The sequence below is a fragment of the Pteropus vampyrus genome, unplaced genomic scaffold, assembly GCF_000151845.1.
Source record: "Pteropus vampyrus isolate Shadow unplaced genomic scaffold, Pvam_2.0 Scaffold461, whole genome shotgun sequence".
Classification (NCBI taxonomy): domain Eukaryota; kingdom Metazoa; phylum Chordata; class Mammalia; order Chiroptera; family Pteropodidae; genus Pteropus; species Pteropus vampyrus.
The window spans coordinates 496671-509223 of record NW_011889242.1 but is presented as its reverse complement, the minus strand read 5'-3'; the positions used below and the strand labels follow the sequence as shown (position 1 = coordinate 509223).

At 36.1% G+C, this 12553-nt stretch overlaps 1 non-coding gene across 1 annotated transcript; it reads right to left on the bottom strand.

Moving 5' to 3' along the window:
• Positions 1–12038: 12038 nt before the first annotated feature.
• On the bottom strand, positions 12039–12111 carry TRNAR-UCG. The gene has a single exon. It is a non-coding gene; the product is annotated as a tRNA-Arg (tRNA).
• Positions 12112–12553: the final 442 nt, after the last annotated feature.

Below are 12553 nucleotides of genomic sequence, written 5' to 3'. Positions count from 1 at the left end.
AAACCTTGCTTTTAATTGGACTGTGCTCAGCAATTGATTTCTTCTAAGTGTAGTGCAGCCTTCTGGTCAATAGCAATTTCGGGATCTCAAATTTGTCATTAATCAAAACCAGCTATAAATCATATACAAATTTAATCAGCACACATGGTATATCTTCCACCAAATCAGTTCAAATATAGCAAGACATATCCAAACAGAGCTTATATCCCAGACCTGGAATTCTACTTCAGCTTGACTTATGTGTTTATCTTATAAATTGTCCTTTGTAAATCTAAGCCTTCACCTAATGATTGCCACATTCCATAGGCCTTCACAGTGCATTCTACTAAAAAATAAGTGTGAAAAATCATAGAATCTCTAAATTAAGCTTGCCTTTTAGAAATTAAAATTTAATTTAACCTCTTTGTTAATTCAGGATATTTTTCTATCTCTAAGACTTCTTGCAGATATAATTATAGAACTACAGCTGACTAATGATGTTTTTAATATCCTGAGATACAATTTCCATGGGTATGTAACCTTAAAAACCATAAGTAAGTAAAAGCTCTCTTATCTATTCATACCTCAGCCTCATATTTCCCCTTAATCTTTTCCTTTTCCACTTTAAATATTATTTTATTTCTGTTGGAAAAGAAGGGAGCAAAACGGGTGTTAAATAATACTGCTTTCTTCTGCCAAAAGTAATATAACACCATTTTCCTGCTACTGTGAATTTATAACTTTCTTGTTCCTTTCTGCTATAAACTTATTTTAAAGCATGTGCACACACAAATACCATAGTTACTGTTTACTCCAAGGTAGAAGTGTGTGTGCAATTAAAATATATCAATATTTGTTTAATTAATAAGTGATTGCTTTCTAGAAGAGTCTGAGGTCTAAATGAGATCAACCATAGCTCATCTGCCATTCCAGTGTTGAACATTGAGTACCTTCTTACAAACTGGTTCTGAATTTGCTGCATCTCCTTCCTCTTCTCCTTTCTCTCCCCTGTATGTTGCCTCTACTCTCTACCTTTATTCATTACTCATCTTCATTTCTTTCATAACATAAGTTTTCATTATTGGACAGTGAAAATAAATTGGAACATTTAGGGCTGAGTTCCAGCTTATCTTCTTATTAGATAAATAAATTTAAACATATTATTTATTTTCTCTCTGTGTTGACTTTCTTAGTTTTATAATGGGAACAATAATAACCACCTGATTATTAGTGTGGATTAAATGTGATGTATTTAAAGATAGCTGACACACAGAAGGCAGCTTGTGAGTGTCGGTACTCTTCTTTCTTCCTGATTCTTCCTTCTTACTCTCTTTTTCTCCTTCCTTTTTCTCTCCTTATTTCTCTCCTTTTCTCTGCCTTCTCCCCTTTCTATCTTGTGGTCTTAAACTCCCACAACACCTTCTGCTCCCATTCAATCTGTCTTGGCTAGGATGTGGGCCAAAATGGAAACCTCAGCTCTGAGATGACTGAGAACTATAGGATATTACATTTCACTATTGGCCTTATATCTTTCAGTAGTAGCCTACAGGCCCAGGAAAGGTATGGATCCTGTGAGTAGGCAAAACTCTTTTGATTTCTATTTTTTTGCTCCTGGTTTGACTGTAATATGGATATGTGATGCTTTCAGTTGGGAGTTTTGACATAAATCTACCATGTTGCCCTCTGAATCTAGACTAGTTTCTCTTCATATGCTCCAAAGGTACTCAAAAGCTTATCAGAACTATTGAAACAAAGAGATATGGGAAAATGGTCTTCAGACTCCTTGATCTGAACTATGAAGTGGGGCCTGAAGAGAGTCTCCTTACCACTCAAGAGCCAATTATTACAAGACGAGCAAAGGTTAATAGTCATAGATGGTGAGGGGTTAACCCAGAAAATAGTCCCCCCACATACTGAGACGACAATTGGCTGTCTGGCCTGCAGCCATAAGGAAAGCAGTATACAAAGAGTTCTCGGCAAGGCCTGCTCATAAGGACACTCTCTGCTTCTGTCTTGCTCCCAAAGACGTTTTCTGCTCCTGTTTCCAAGCAGCACATCCTGCTCCAATCTGCCTGGGAAGGAGGCTGCTCCCCCAGTGAGATTATCTCTCCCTCTACTTGTGTGCCTAAAACCTTGCTTGCCCTTGGCCGTGTGTAGCCGCCTTCAGAGTGCCTCTGTATCATGAGTAATAAACAGCATGCTTCACTCCTCTGGTCTTCCTGGTGGTATTTTTGGAATATTCAAAGCCTAAGTGCAGGTTACTTGCCTGGAGCTCCTTCGTTATAGATGGTAAGGAATTAGTAACATGTGAAGGGCAAGATAAGGTAAGAACATAGAAATTGGATTCTTTCTACCATTATTAACCATATGATCTCAGTATATCACTTCACCCTCTCTGAACTATAAATTCATAATGTAAACAATAAATATCATTTATTGTATACATGTCAAATGTCATGCCTCATGCTCAGTGCTTTATGTACTAATCATATTTTTTTTAATTTTCCATATTTCCTGATGCAGAGAATCTTTGACATCTTGTGGCCTTGATGACCCCTGGAAAGACTGTCTCTCCTGCTGAGGACAGTCATGTATTAGATCTTATTAGCTATTCTATTGTAATAGACCTAATTTCTACAAATAGTAAAAACTTCCCATGTGACTATGCCTTTCCAATGCAAACCAACTAATAAAGGTCATGCTTCGACCACTTTTTATCAAACTCTCACACTCTGGCCACTATTTTCTTGCTCTAACCATTCCAGGGCCAGGTACCAGACAACTAGCTATAGCCCTTATGCCCCAGAGCCTGCCAAATTATTTAAACTGGTCGATCATTAATTTGTTTACCTTGTCTCACTCATTTCTTCCCACAAAAATCCCAATGAAAGCTCTTGCCCATATTTCCCCCTTACTCCCTCTTCCTCCTAACTGACACTGGTGCTTCCCCATGTGGCCCTGTGTGTTTTCCATAGCTTCCGTTCTAGGGATCTGTACAAATAAAAACTTCTTCATGACAATCATTGATGACAGATATTTCCATGTCCATGTATTTTTTTTTTTACCATACCTGATTAAAACAGAACAGGGTACATTTTATAACAATATGTTAATTCATTTAATCTTATAAGGTAAGTATTATTATTACCTGGTAGTGTGGGTTTGAATTCCAAAATCTCTATGGCCATAGTAGAGGAAAACTTTTTCATGATTTCTCTAAAGGAATTTGAGTGTTTTTGAGTTCAGTGTCTTTTAACTATTATGCTCTGATTACAAACCCCAAGAAGAGCTCAGAAGTCTAGAGAAAGGAATGAATTTCTATCTTCAAACAAAGATCTCAAAGCCTCATAATCCACCATCTTTGGCTCAGGCCAGGAACTCTACTTGGAGTTCAGTTTCAGGAAGGACCTAGAAGACACAGGATTATTGGAGGGAAGGGGGTCAGAAAGGCACTTAGAGAATGAACAGGGGAATTTTAGCAAAGTAGAGTGATTTGGTTTTGGATTATATTACATGTTTGTCAAACTCCCTAAAGGAAGTTTGCCAGTGATTAATTAAAACAAAAAAGTAGAAACTGTTTAATAGATAAAGTTTATTTGTCTATCACATTCCGGGGTTTATGTGGAGTAAAAAATAAAAGGGTTCATTGTATTTCAAAGTAGTGCAGAGTTTATTCTCTAACATCTTCATTTTCTCATTGCATGTAACATCTGCTTTATGGTTTATCTCTTCATTTATTTAGGCCCAATATAATACATTTTAATGTATTAGACCTTCCTAGCTATTCTATTGTAATAGATCTATATAACGTAATAATTTACCTTTGTATACAGTCATATCATCTGAGAATAATGACAGCTTTGTTTCTTTCTTTCCAATCATTTTACCTTTTATTTCTTTTTTTGAGCATGATTACACAAGGCAATGAGTGAGGTACACAGGAACCTGTAATCTTGAATAGAAGTGATGAGATCTGGCATCCTAATTTGTTACCAATCGCAAACAGAATGTGTTCAATATTCCTCATATAAATATTAAATATTTCACATTTAAGGTTGATGTTTACTATAATTTTTCAAAGATGCTAGATTAAAGAAATTATCTTCTATCACTAGGTTGCTTAGAGTTTTTATTATGATTGAATGTTAGGTTTTATTAAATACTGTTTCTGTCTCTATTGAGGTGATCACATGGGTTTGTTTGGGTTTTTTTCATTCTTAATGTGCAACTTAGAATGGTTTATTTTCCAATGACAAACTAATCTTGCAATCTTGATATAAACTCAAGACCAAAGTGACTTATAATTCATTTTAAACATGACTGTGTTCCATTCCTTAACTCTGAGGATAATTTGCATTTATGTTAAAGAGTAAGACTGACCTATGATGTTCTTTTACCATAATGTCCCTATTACTGAAGTAATTAATACCAGCCTCAGTTTTGCAGAAAACATTAAATATAGGCCTACCATATGACCCAGCCATTCCACTGCTAGGCATTTATCCAAGAGAAATGAAAGCAAATAACCATACAAAATCTTATACATAAATGTTCATAGCAGCTTTATTTATAACTGGAAATAATATATTCATCAGCAGGTAAATGGATAAACAAATTGTGGTATATTTATGCAACAGTATAATATGAAGCAATAAAAAGAAATGAACTCTTGATACAAGCAACATGGATGAATTTCAAAATAATGATGCTGAGTGAAAGAATTGAAAAAGAGAGATCTTTAGAAACATGGCAGAGTGACAGACATCCCCAGATCTCTACCCTTGAAACAACAATAAACCGAACATGTAAAACTCAACAAAAAACACCCAAACTGCGCATGAGCATGTCTGAGCATGGGATCTGCACATAAGAGCAACCACAGGTCAGAATCCAGGGTGTCAGGCAGTGGACTGTGAGAAATAAAGAAGCTGCCTCTCGCAGCTGCCAGAGCTACATGTAGGAGGAGGAGGAGAAGAGAATAAGTAGCAAGTTCCCTGAACAGCCCTGCTTGAAAGAATTGAGAGTTCCATGAAGCCGGCAGCCCAGTCATAAGGGGAAAAGGCAGAGAAACGAGAAGTCAGAAAAACAACAGTTGATTATTACTGGGCGCAGATGCAAAACTGAAACTGAGCCACGTCCCCCAACCCCCAAACCAGACAGACACTCCAGTATACTCTCCAAGACCGAACACCATAGAGTCCCAATGGGAATCTGAGAAAACACTATGGAAGCTGTTGCTAACACTGACAGGGACTGAAACTGAGGTTAGCAAGTGTGATTAAATATCTATCAGAAAATAAAAAGGCATTGTTAAGGCTTTATATAAAGCAGGGATCCAAAAGGCTTAGACACCACCTACTGGAAACCAAAAGAAAAGTGCCTACTTTGCAGCAGGCTAAAGATAGACCTTTATATAATACATCTTCTTTTGGAAAGAAAAAAAAGCAGAATACATTTCCATTAATGCCCAGGCAGAGAAATAGTCCATTAAACACCATGAACAACCAAGGTGACAAGGCATTGCAGAAAGAAAGAGAAAAATCATCAGAAAATAACCTTACAGACATAGAAATATGTGACTTAAATGACAGAGAATTCAGGATGGTACTTTTGAAAAAACTCAGTGAATTCTGAAACGAATAGTATCAACAATTTCAGGAACTGAAAAAACACCTAGATAAGCAGAGCAAGGAGATCAAAACCCTCAAAAAGAACAGAATAGAACTTCTAGAGGTGAAGAACACACTGCAAGAGATGAAAAATGAAATAGCAAGCTTGAGGAATAGAGTCGACCAAATGGAGGAAAGGATCAGTGATATCGAAGACAGAAATCTAGAAATAAATCAGAAAGAAGAAGAGAGAAACCAAAGATTGAAAAATATGAAAGAGAAATACAGGAACTATCTGATACCATCAGGAGAGAAAACATAAGAATACTGGGCATTATTGAAGGTGAGGGAAAAAAGCAGAAACTAGAAAGCATTTTCAGACAAATAATTGACAAGAATTTCCCAAATCTAAAGAATGAGCTGGAGCTTGAAATTCAAGAAGTCAAGAGAACACCCAATTATTTCAACCCAAAAAGGCCTTCACCAAGACACATTGTATTAAAATTATCAAAAATCAACGACAAAGACAGAATTCTCAGGGCAGGCATGGAGAAGAAAATGGTAACTTATAAAGGAAAACCCATTAGATTATTCTCAGACTTCTCAATGCAAACCTCACAGGCCAGAAAGGAATGGAGTCAAATATTTAAACTATTAAGTGAAATGAACTACTAGCCTGGAATAATGTATCCAGCTAAGCTCTCCTTTAGATATGAAGGAGAAATTAAGACCTTTCAGACATACAAAAATTGAGGGAATTCTCCACTACAAGGCCTGCCTACAGGAAATACTGAAAGGGGTCAGTTCACCTAAAACTAAATGACAAAAAAAAAAAAAAAAAAAAGGAGTGCAACCCTTACTAAGAATAGATTATTATAAACTTAAACAATAAGAAGAGAATTATTATAACAAGATAGTAATTAATGTTCAGCATACATAGGGACAAACTAAGACAACGATGACTGAAAAAGGGGGGATTCAAAGATCCAATATCACAAAGTGGAATGGAAATAAGGTATGCGCAGAAGAAAATGGATGACTGAATATATATAACTATCCTTTACATATTCGTAATGATAACCACACACCAAAGATTTGGAACTGAAGTATATAACATAAAACAAGAAGAACCAAAGGCAAAACCGACAAAAACCAACCAAAATAAAGAAAACAGAAATACAAGGACAAGGAAGCAATGGAAACACCGAGCTACCAGAAAGCAAAAGATAAAATGGCTATAAGAAGACCTCATATTTCAATAATCACCCTACATGTAAATGGACTGAACTCACCAATAAAAAGGCACAGAGTTGCAGAATGGATCAAAAAACAAAATCCAACAATATGCTGCATCCAGGAGACACATCTCAATTCCGAAGAAAAATATAGACTCAAAGTTAAAAGGTGGAAGATGATATTTCAGCAAATGGTATTCAGAGAAAAGCGGGAGTAGCAGTATTAATATCAGACAAAATAGACTTCATAATAATAAAGGTAAAGAAAGATTCTGAGGGACACTTCATAATTATAAAGAGAATCATACACCAAGAATACATAACAGTTATTAATATCTATGCTCCCAATCAGGGAGCCCCAAAATATGTAAAGCAATTACTAACAGAACTAAAGGGAGAAAGAGACCAAAACACTATCGTGGTAGGGGACCTAAATACTCCACTATCGGACATGGAGAAATCATCCAAACAGACAATCAATAAGGAAATAACATCCTTAAATGACACATTAGACCAACTGGACATAATTGACATTTACAGAGCCTTCCATCCCAAAACAACTGCTTATACATTCTTCTCTAGTGTACATGGAATATTCTCAAGGATTGACCACATACTGGGACACAGATAGCTTCAACAAATACAAGAGAGTTGAAATCATGCCAACCATATACTCTGATCATAAAGCTTTGAAACAAAAGATCATCTGCAAAAAGAAATCAGGAAGAACCACAAATACATGGAGATTAAGCAACATGCTACTGAAGAATAACTGAGTCAGAAAAGAAATAAAAAGAGAGATCAAGAGATACATAGAAACAAATGATAATGATAGTACACCATATCAAAACTTTTGGGATATGGCAAAAATGGTCATAAGAGGAAAGTTCATATCATTATAGGCCTACCTCCAAAAACAGGAACAAACCCAAATAAACAACTGAATGCTTCATCATAAAAAGCTAGAAAGAAAGAACAAATGAAGCCTAAAGTCAGCAGAAGGAAAGAAATAATCAAACTGAGAGCAGAAATAAATGAAATTGAAAACAAAACAGTAGAAAAAATCAGTGCAACAAAGAGCTGGTACTTAGAGAAGATTAATAAAACTGACAACCTCCTGGCTAGACTCACTAAAGAAAAATAGAAAGGACACAAATGAATAAAATCAGGTATGAAAGAGGAGAAATTACAACTGACATCACAGAAACACAAAGGATCATACAAGAATATTATGAAAAAGTATATAACACCAAATATAATAACCTAGAAGAAATGGACCAGGACTTAGAAAGATACAACCTTCCTAGACTGAATCAAGAAGAACTGGGAAATCTAAATAGACAACTCAGCAGTACAGAAATTGAAACATCATCACAAACCTACCAAAAAGTAAAAGTCCAGGACCAGATGGCTTTACCAGTGAATTCTACCAAACATTCAAAGGAGATTTAATACCTATTCTTCGCAAACTCTTCCAAACAATCGAAGAGTAGACAATACTTCCCAACTCATTTTATGAGGCCAATATTGCTCTGATACCAAAACCTGGTAAAGATAACACAAAAAAAGAAAAATACAGACCAATATCTCTCATGAACACAGACGAAAAAATCCTAAATAAGATACTAGCGAATGGAATACAGCAACATATTAAAAAGATTATACAACACGGTCAAGTCGGCTTCATCCCAGGGGCACAGGGATGGTTCAACATACATAAATCTATTAACGTGATACACCATATAAACAAATTAAATAATAAGAATCATATGATCATATCAATAGATGCAGAAAAAGCCTTCAACAAGATACAGCATCCATTTATGACCAAAACACTTAACAAAATCGATATAGAAGAAAAGTATCTTCACATAACAAAGGCAATATATGACAAGTCCTCAGCCAACATTATATTTAATGGTGAAAAACTAAAAACCATCCCTCTAAGAACAGAAACAAGGCAAGGCTGTCCACTATTGCCACTGCTATTCAATATAACATTGGAGGTTCTAGCAAGTGCAGTCAGGCAAGAAAAAGATATAAAAAGCATCCAAATAGGAAACGAAGAAGTCAAACTGTCTCCATTTGCAGATGACATGATTATATAGAAAACTCTAAAGATCCCACAGGAACACTACTAGAAACAATAAGCAAATTCAATAAAGTTTCTGGATACAAAATCAACGTTCAAAATCCATAGCGTTCCTATACTCCAATAATGAAGCATCAAAAAAAGAAATGGAAAAATAATTCCTTTTGGAATTGCACCAAACAGAATAAAATATCTAGGAGTAAATTTAACAAAACATGTGAAGGACCTATAGAATGAAATCTACAAAACTCTATTAAAAGAAATCGAAGAAGATACAAAGAAATGAAAAGCTATTCCGTTCGTTCATTAGAAGAATCAACATAGTTAAAATGACCATATTACCTAAAGTATTATACAGATTTAATGCAATCCCCATCAAAATACCATGGGCATTTTCTAAAGAAATAGAACAAAAAATCATCACATTTGTATGGAAGCACAAATTTGTATGGAAGACCCTGAATTGCCAAAGCAATCCTGAGAAAAAAGAACAAGGCTAGAGGCATCACTCTGCCCGACTTCAAATTATACAACAAAGCAACAGTAATCAAAATGGCATGATATTGGCAGAAGAACAGACACACTGACCAGTGGAACAGAATCAAGAGTCCAGAAGTAAACCCATATTTATATGAGCAAATAATTTTTGACAAAAAAGTCAAAAACATACAGTGGAGAAAGGAAAGCCTCTTCAATAAAGGGAGCTGGGAAAACTGGTAAGCCACCTGCAAAAGAATGAAATTAGACTGTTGTCTATCACTATACACCAAAATTAATTCAGAATGGATAAGGACCTGAATATAAGACCTGAAACAATAAAATGCATAGAAAAAAACAGGAATGAAACTCAAGGACCTTGGACTTAAAGAGGATTTCATGAATGTGACCTCAAAGACAAGGGAAGTAAAAGCAAAAATAAATAAATGGAACATCAAACTAAAAAGCTTCTGCTCAGCAAAAGAAATTGTCAATAAAGTAAAGAGACAACCAGCCAAATAAGAAAATATATTTGCAAGCAATACCTCTGATAAGGGTCTAATATCCAAAATATCCAAAAAACTCATACAACTCAATAACGACAAAAAAACAAACAACACAATCAAAAAATGCGCAGAGGACCTGAACAGACACTTCTCCCTAGGCCTACAAACATATGAAAAGATGCTCAACATCGCTAGCTATTAGGGAAATGTAAATCAAAACCACGATGAGATACCATCTCACACCTGTTAGAATAGCTATAATCAACAGTGTAAGTAATAACAAATGTTGGAGAGGATGCGGAGAAAAAGAAAGCCTCATACACTGCTGGTGGGACTGCAAATTGGTACAGCCACTATGGAAAATAGCATGGACGTTCCTCAGAAAAACTAAGAATTGATCTACCATATGATCCAGCAATCACACTACTGGGTATTTACTCCAAAGACTTGAAAACCCATAAAGATATACGTATGCCAATGTTCATAGCAGCATTATTCACAGTGGCCAGGACACAGAAGTAATCGGAGTGTCCTACTGTAGATGATTGGCTAAAGAAGCTGTGGTACATACATAAGAAAAGATGAAATACTGCCATTTGCAACAACATAAATGGACCTTGAGATAATCATGCTAAGTGAGATAAGCCAGAAAGAAAAAGTTCAAAACCACATGATAGCACTTATATGTGGGATATAAACCTAAAAGCAACAAATGAACAAGACAGAGACTCAGGGACATGGACAATGGACTAGTGGTTTCCAGAGGGTAGAGGATGAGGGTAGTGAGAGTAGGGGATGAGGGGACAGGTAGATGGGATAAAGGGGATCAAGTAAAGAGGGTAGGGAGAGGATGAAGTGGGTAAAGGAAAACAAATATATGGTAGCTGAAGTTAACTGGACTATGGGTGGTAATCACATAATAGAATATATAGATTATAAATTACAATGTATACCTGAAAATTATATAATTGTATTAACCAATGTTACCCTAATAACCAATTTAAAAATAAAATAAAAGAGTCCGTACTATATAATTCCATTTACATAAAATTCTAACAAATACAAACATATACCGTTCCATAGAACCACAAAGTAACAGAAAGCAGTGGTCATGGGAGGGGGATAGGGATTACAAAAGGATACGAGGAAACTTTTGGAAGTAATATCTATGTTCAGTATCTTTATTGTAGAGGCATTCTGCAAGCATAGTTATGGGTCTTTTCCTCCTCTCTGTCTCTGTCTCTCTGTCTCTCTCTCCTTCTCTCCCTCCCTTCTTCCTTCCCTCCATATTGTGAAAGTTCTGTGTCTGATTAGATTTGTTTCTTCTTTGAATGTTTTAAGGAAGTCTCCAGTAGATAATGGATATGGAATTTTCTCAGTAGGAAGTCTTTTGACAACTAATTCAACTTATTTCATAGTTTAAGACTATTCATAATTATGATTCCTTCTTGAATCTAATTTGATACATCATATTGTTCTAATATTTGCCCATTTCATCTAACTATTCAAATGTATTTGGCCAGATTCTTTCCACTTTTGTAGAAGCTGCTCCCTCTTCGTCTTAATTTGCCTGGCTCCACTCTTCTCATGGTTTCAGGTCTCGGTTTTAAACCTGTCTGGTTCTTCAGATATTGCCGGAAGTGTAATTCACTCATCTGGATGGGTAGAACCCACAGGGGATCTTTTTCAACGTTGTTTCTCCAGCTCCTTTAAAATGTGTGTTTTCCTTTCGAAAGGGGGCGACATTTAAACTAACTTGAAAAAAAGACAAATCTTTCAACAGAGAGTCAGTCACAAATTTACGAGCGCCAACTGTAAACAACAGAATGAGAGTCATCTGGGGCTAAAATAACCGACCCCTCCCGGGAACTGCCTGACCAGATGAACAAATTTTGACACGTGCCTTGACGTTCCCACCTCGCTCACTGGACTCACTCAATCCACTAGAAGAGTGTCCGCAAGATTTGTGGGCATGCCTGGCCAAAAACTCTCAAAGTACGGGAAGTTGGAGGTGGGAGAGGACCCTGAACCCACTCTCCGACGGATCCGAGGGGAGATCTTCTGTGTGCTGGGATGCTATAATTTCAAATTTGAGTTGGGACAGTGACGGAAAGGAAAGCGAGAGTGTGAAGAAAACATACAACCACGAAGGGATTCGAACCCTCAATCTTCTGATCCGAAGTCAGACGCCTTATCCATTAGGCCACGTGGTCTAACAGTTTTTTTCTCCTCAAAATGTATAACAAGCATCTGTACTATTTGGATTATTATCTAATGTAATTTTAATAAAAATATTATCTTCATAAGTAAATTCTCCAATGTTACACGGTATCAAGTTAAAGCTAGATGGGTATTCTGATTTTCTCCAAACTCCTGCCCTTTACTTCACATCAATTGCATTGAACAAAAATTTACACTTTTTGCCTCTCAGCCAGCTGCCTTAAACTGTAAAGAAATAGGAAGGTTTTGAATGTCCCTATGTAATCAAGGTCACACACACTCAGTTTGCCTTCACAATGGAGACTAAGTCAGAATTGGCACCCCCAGGAGTAAATGAAAATCATCACAAGGCAGGCCCCACTTCACCAATGGTCTCCTGACTCTATTTTAAGTGACTCTCTTAGCAATGTTTGTTTATTCCATTTCATTTTCTTC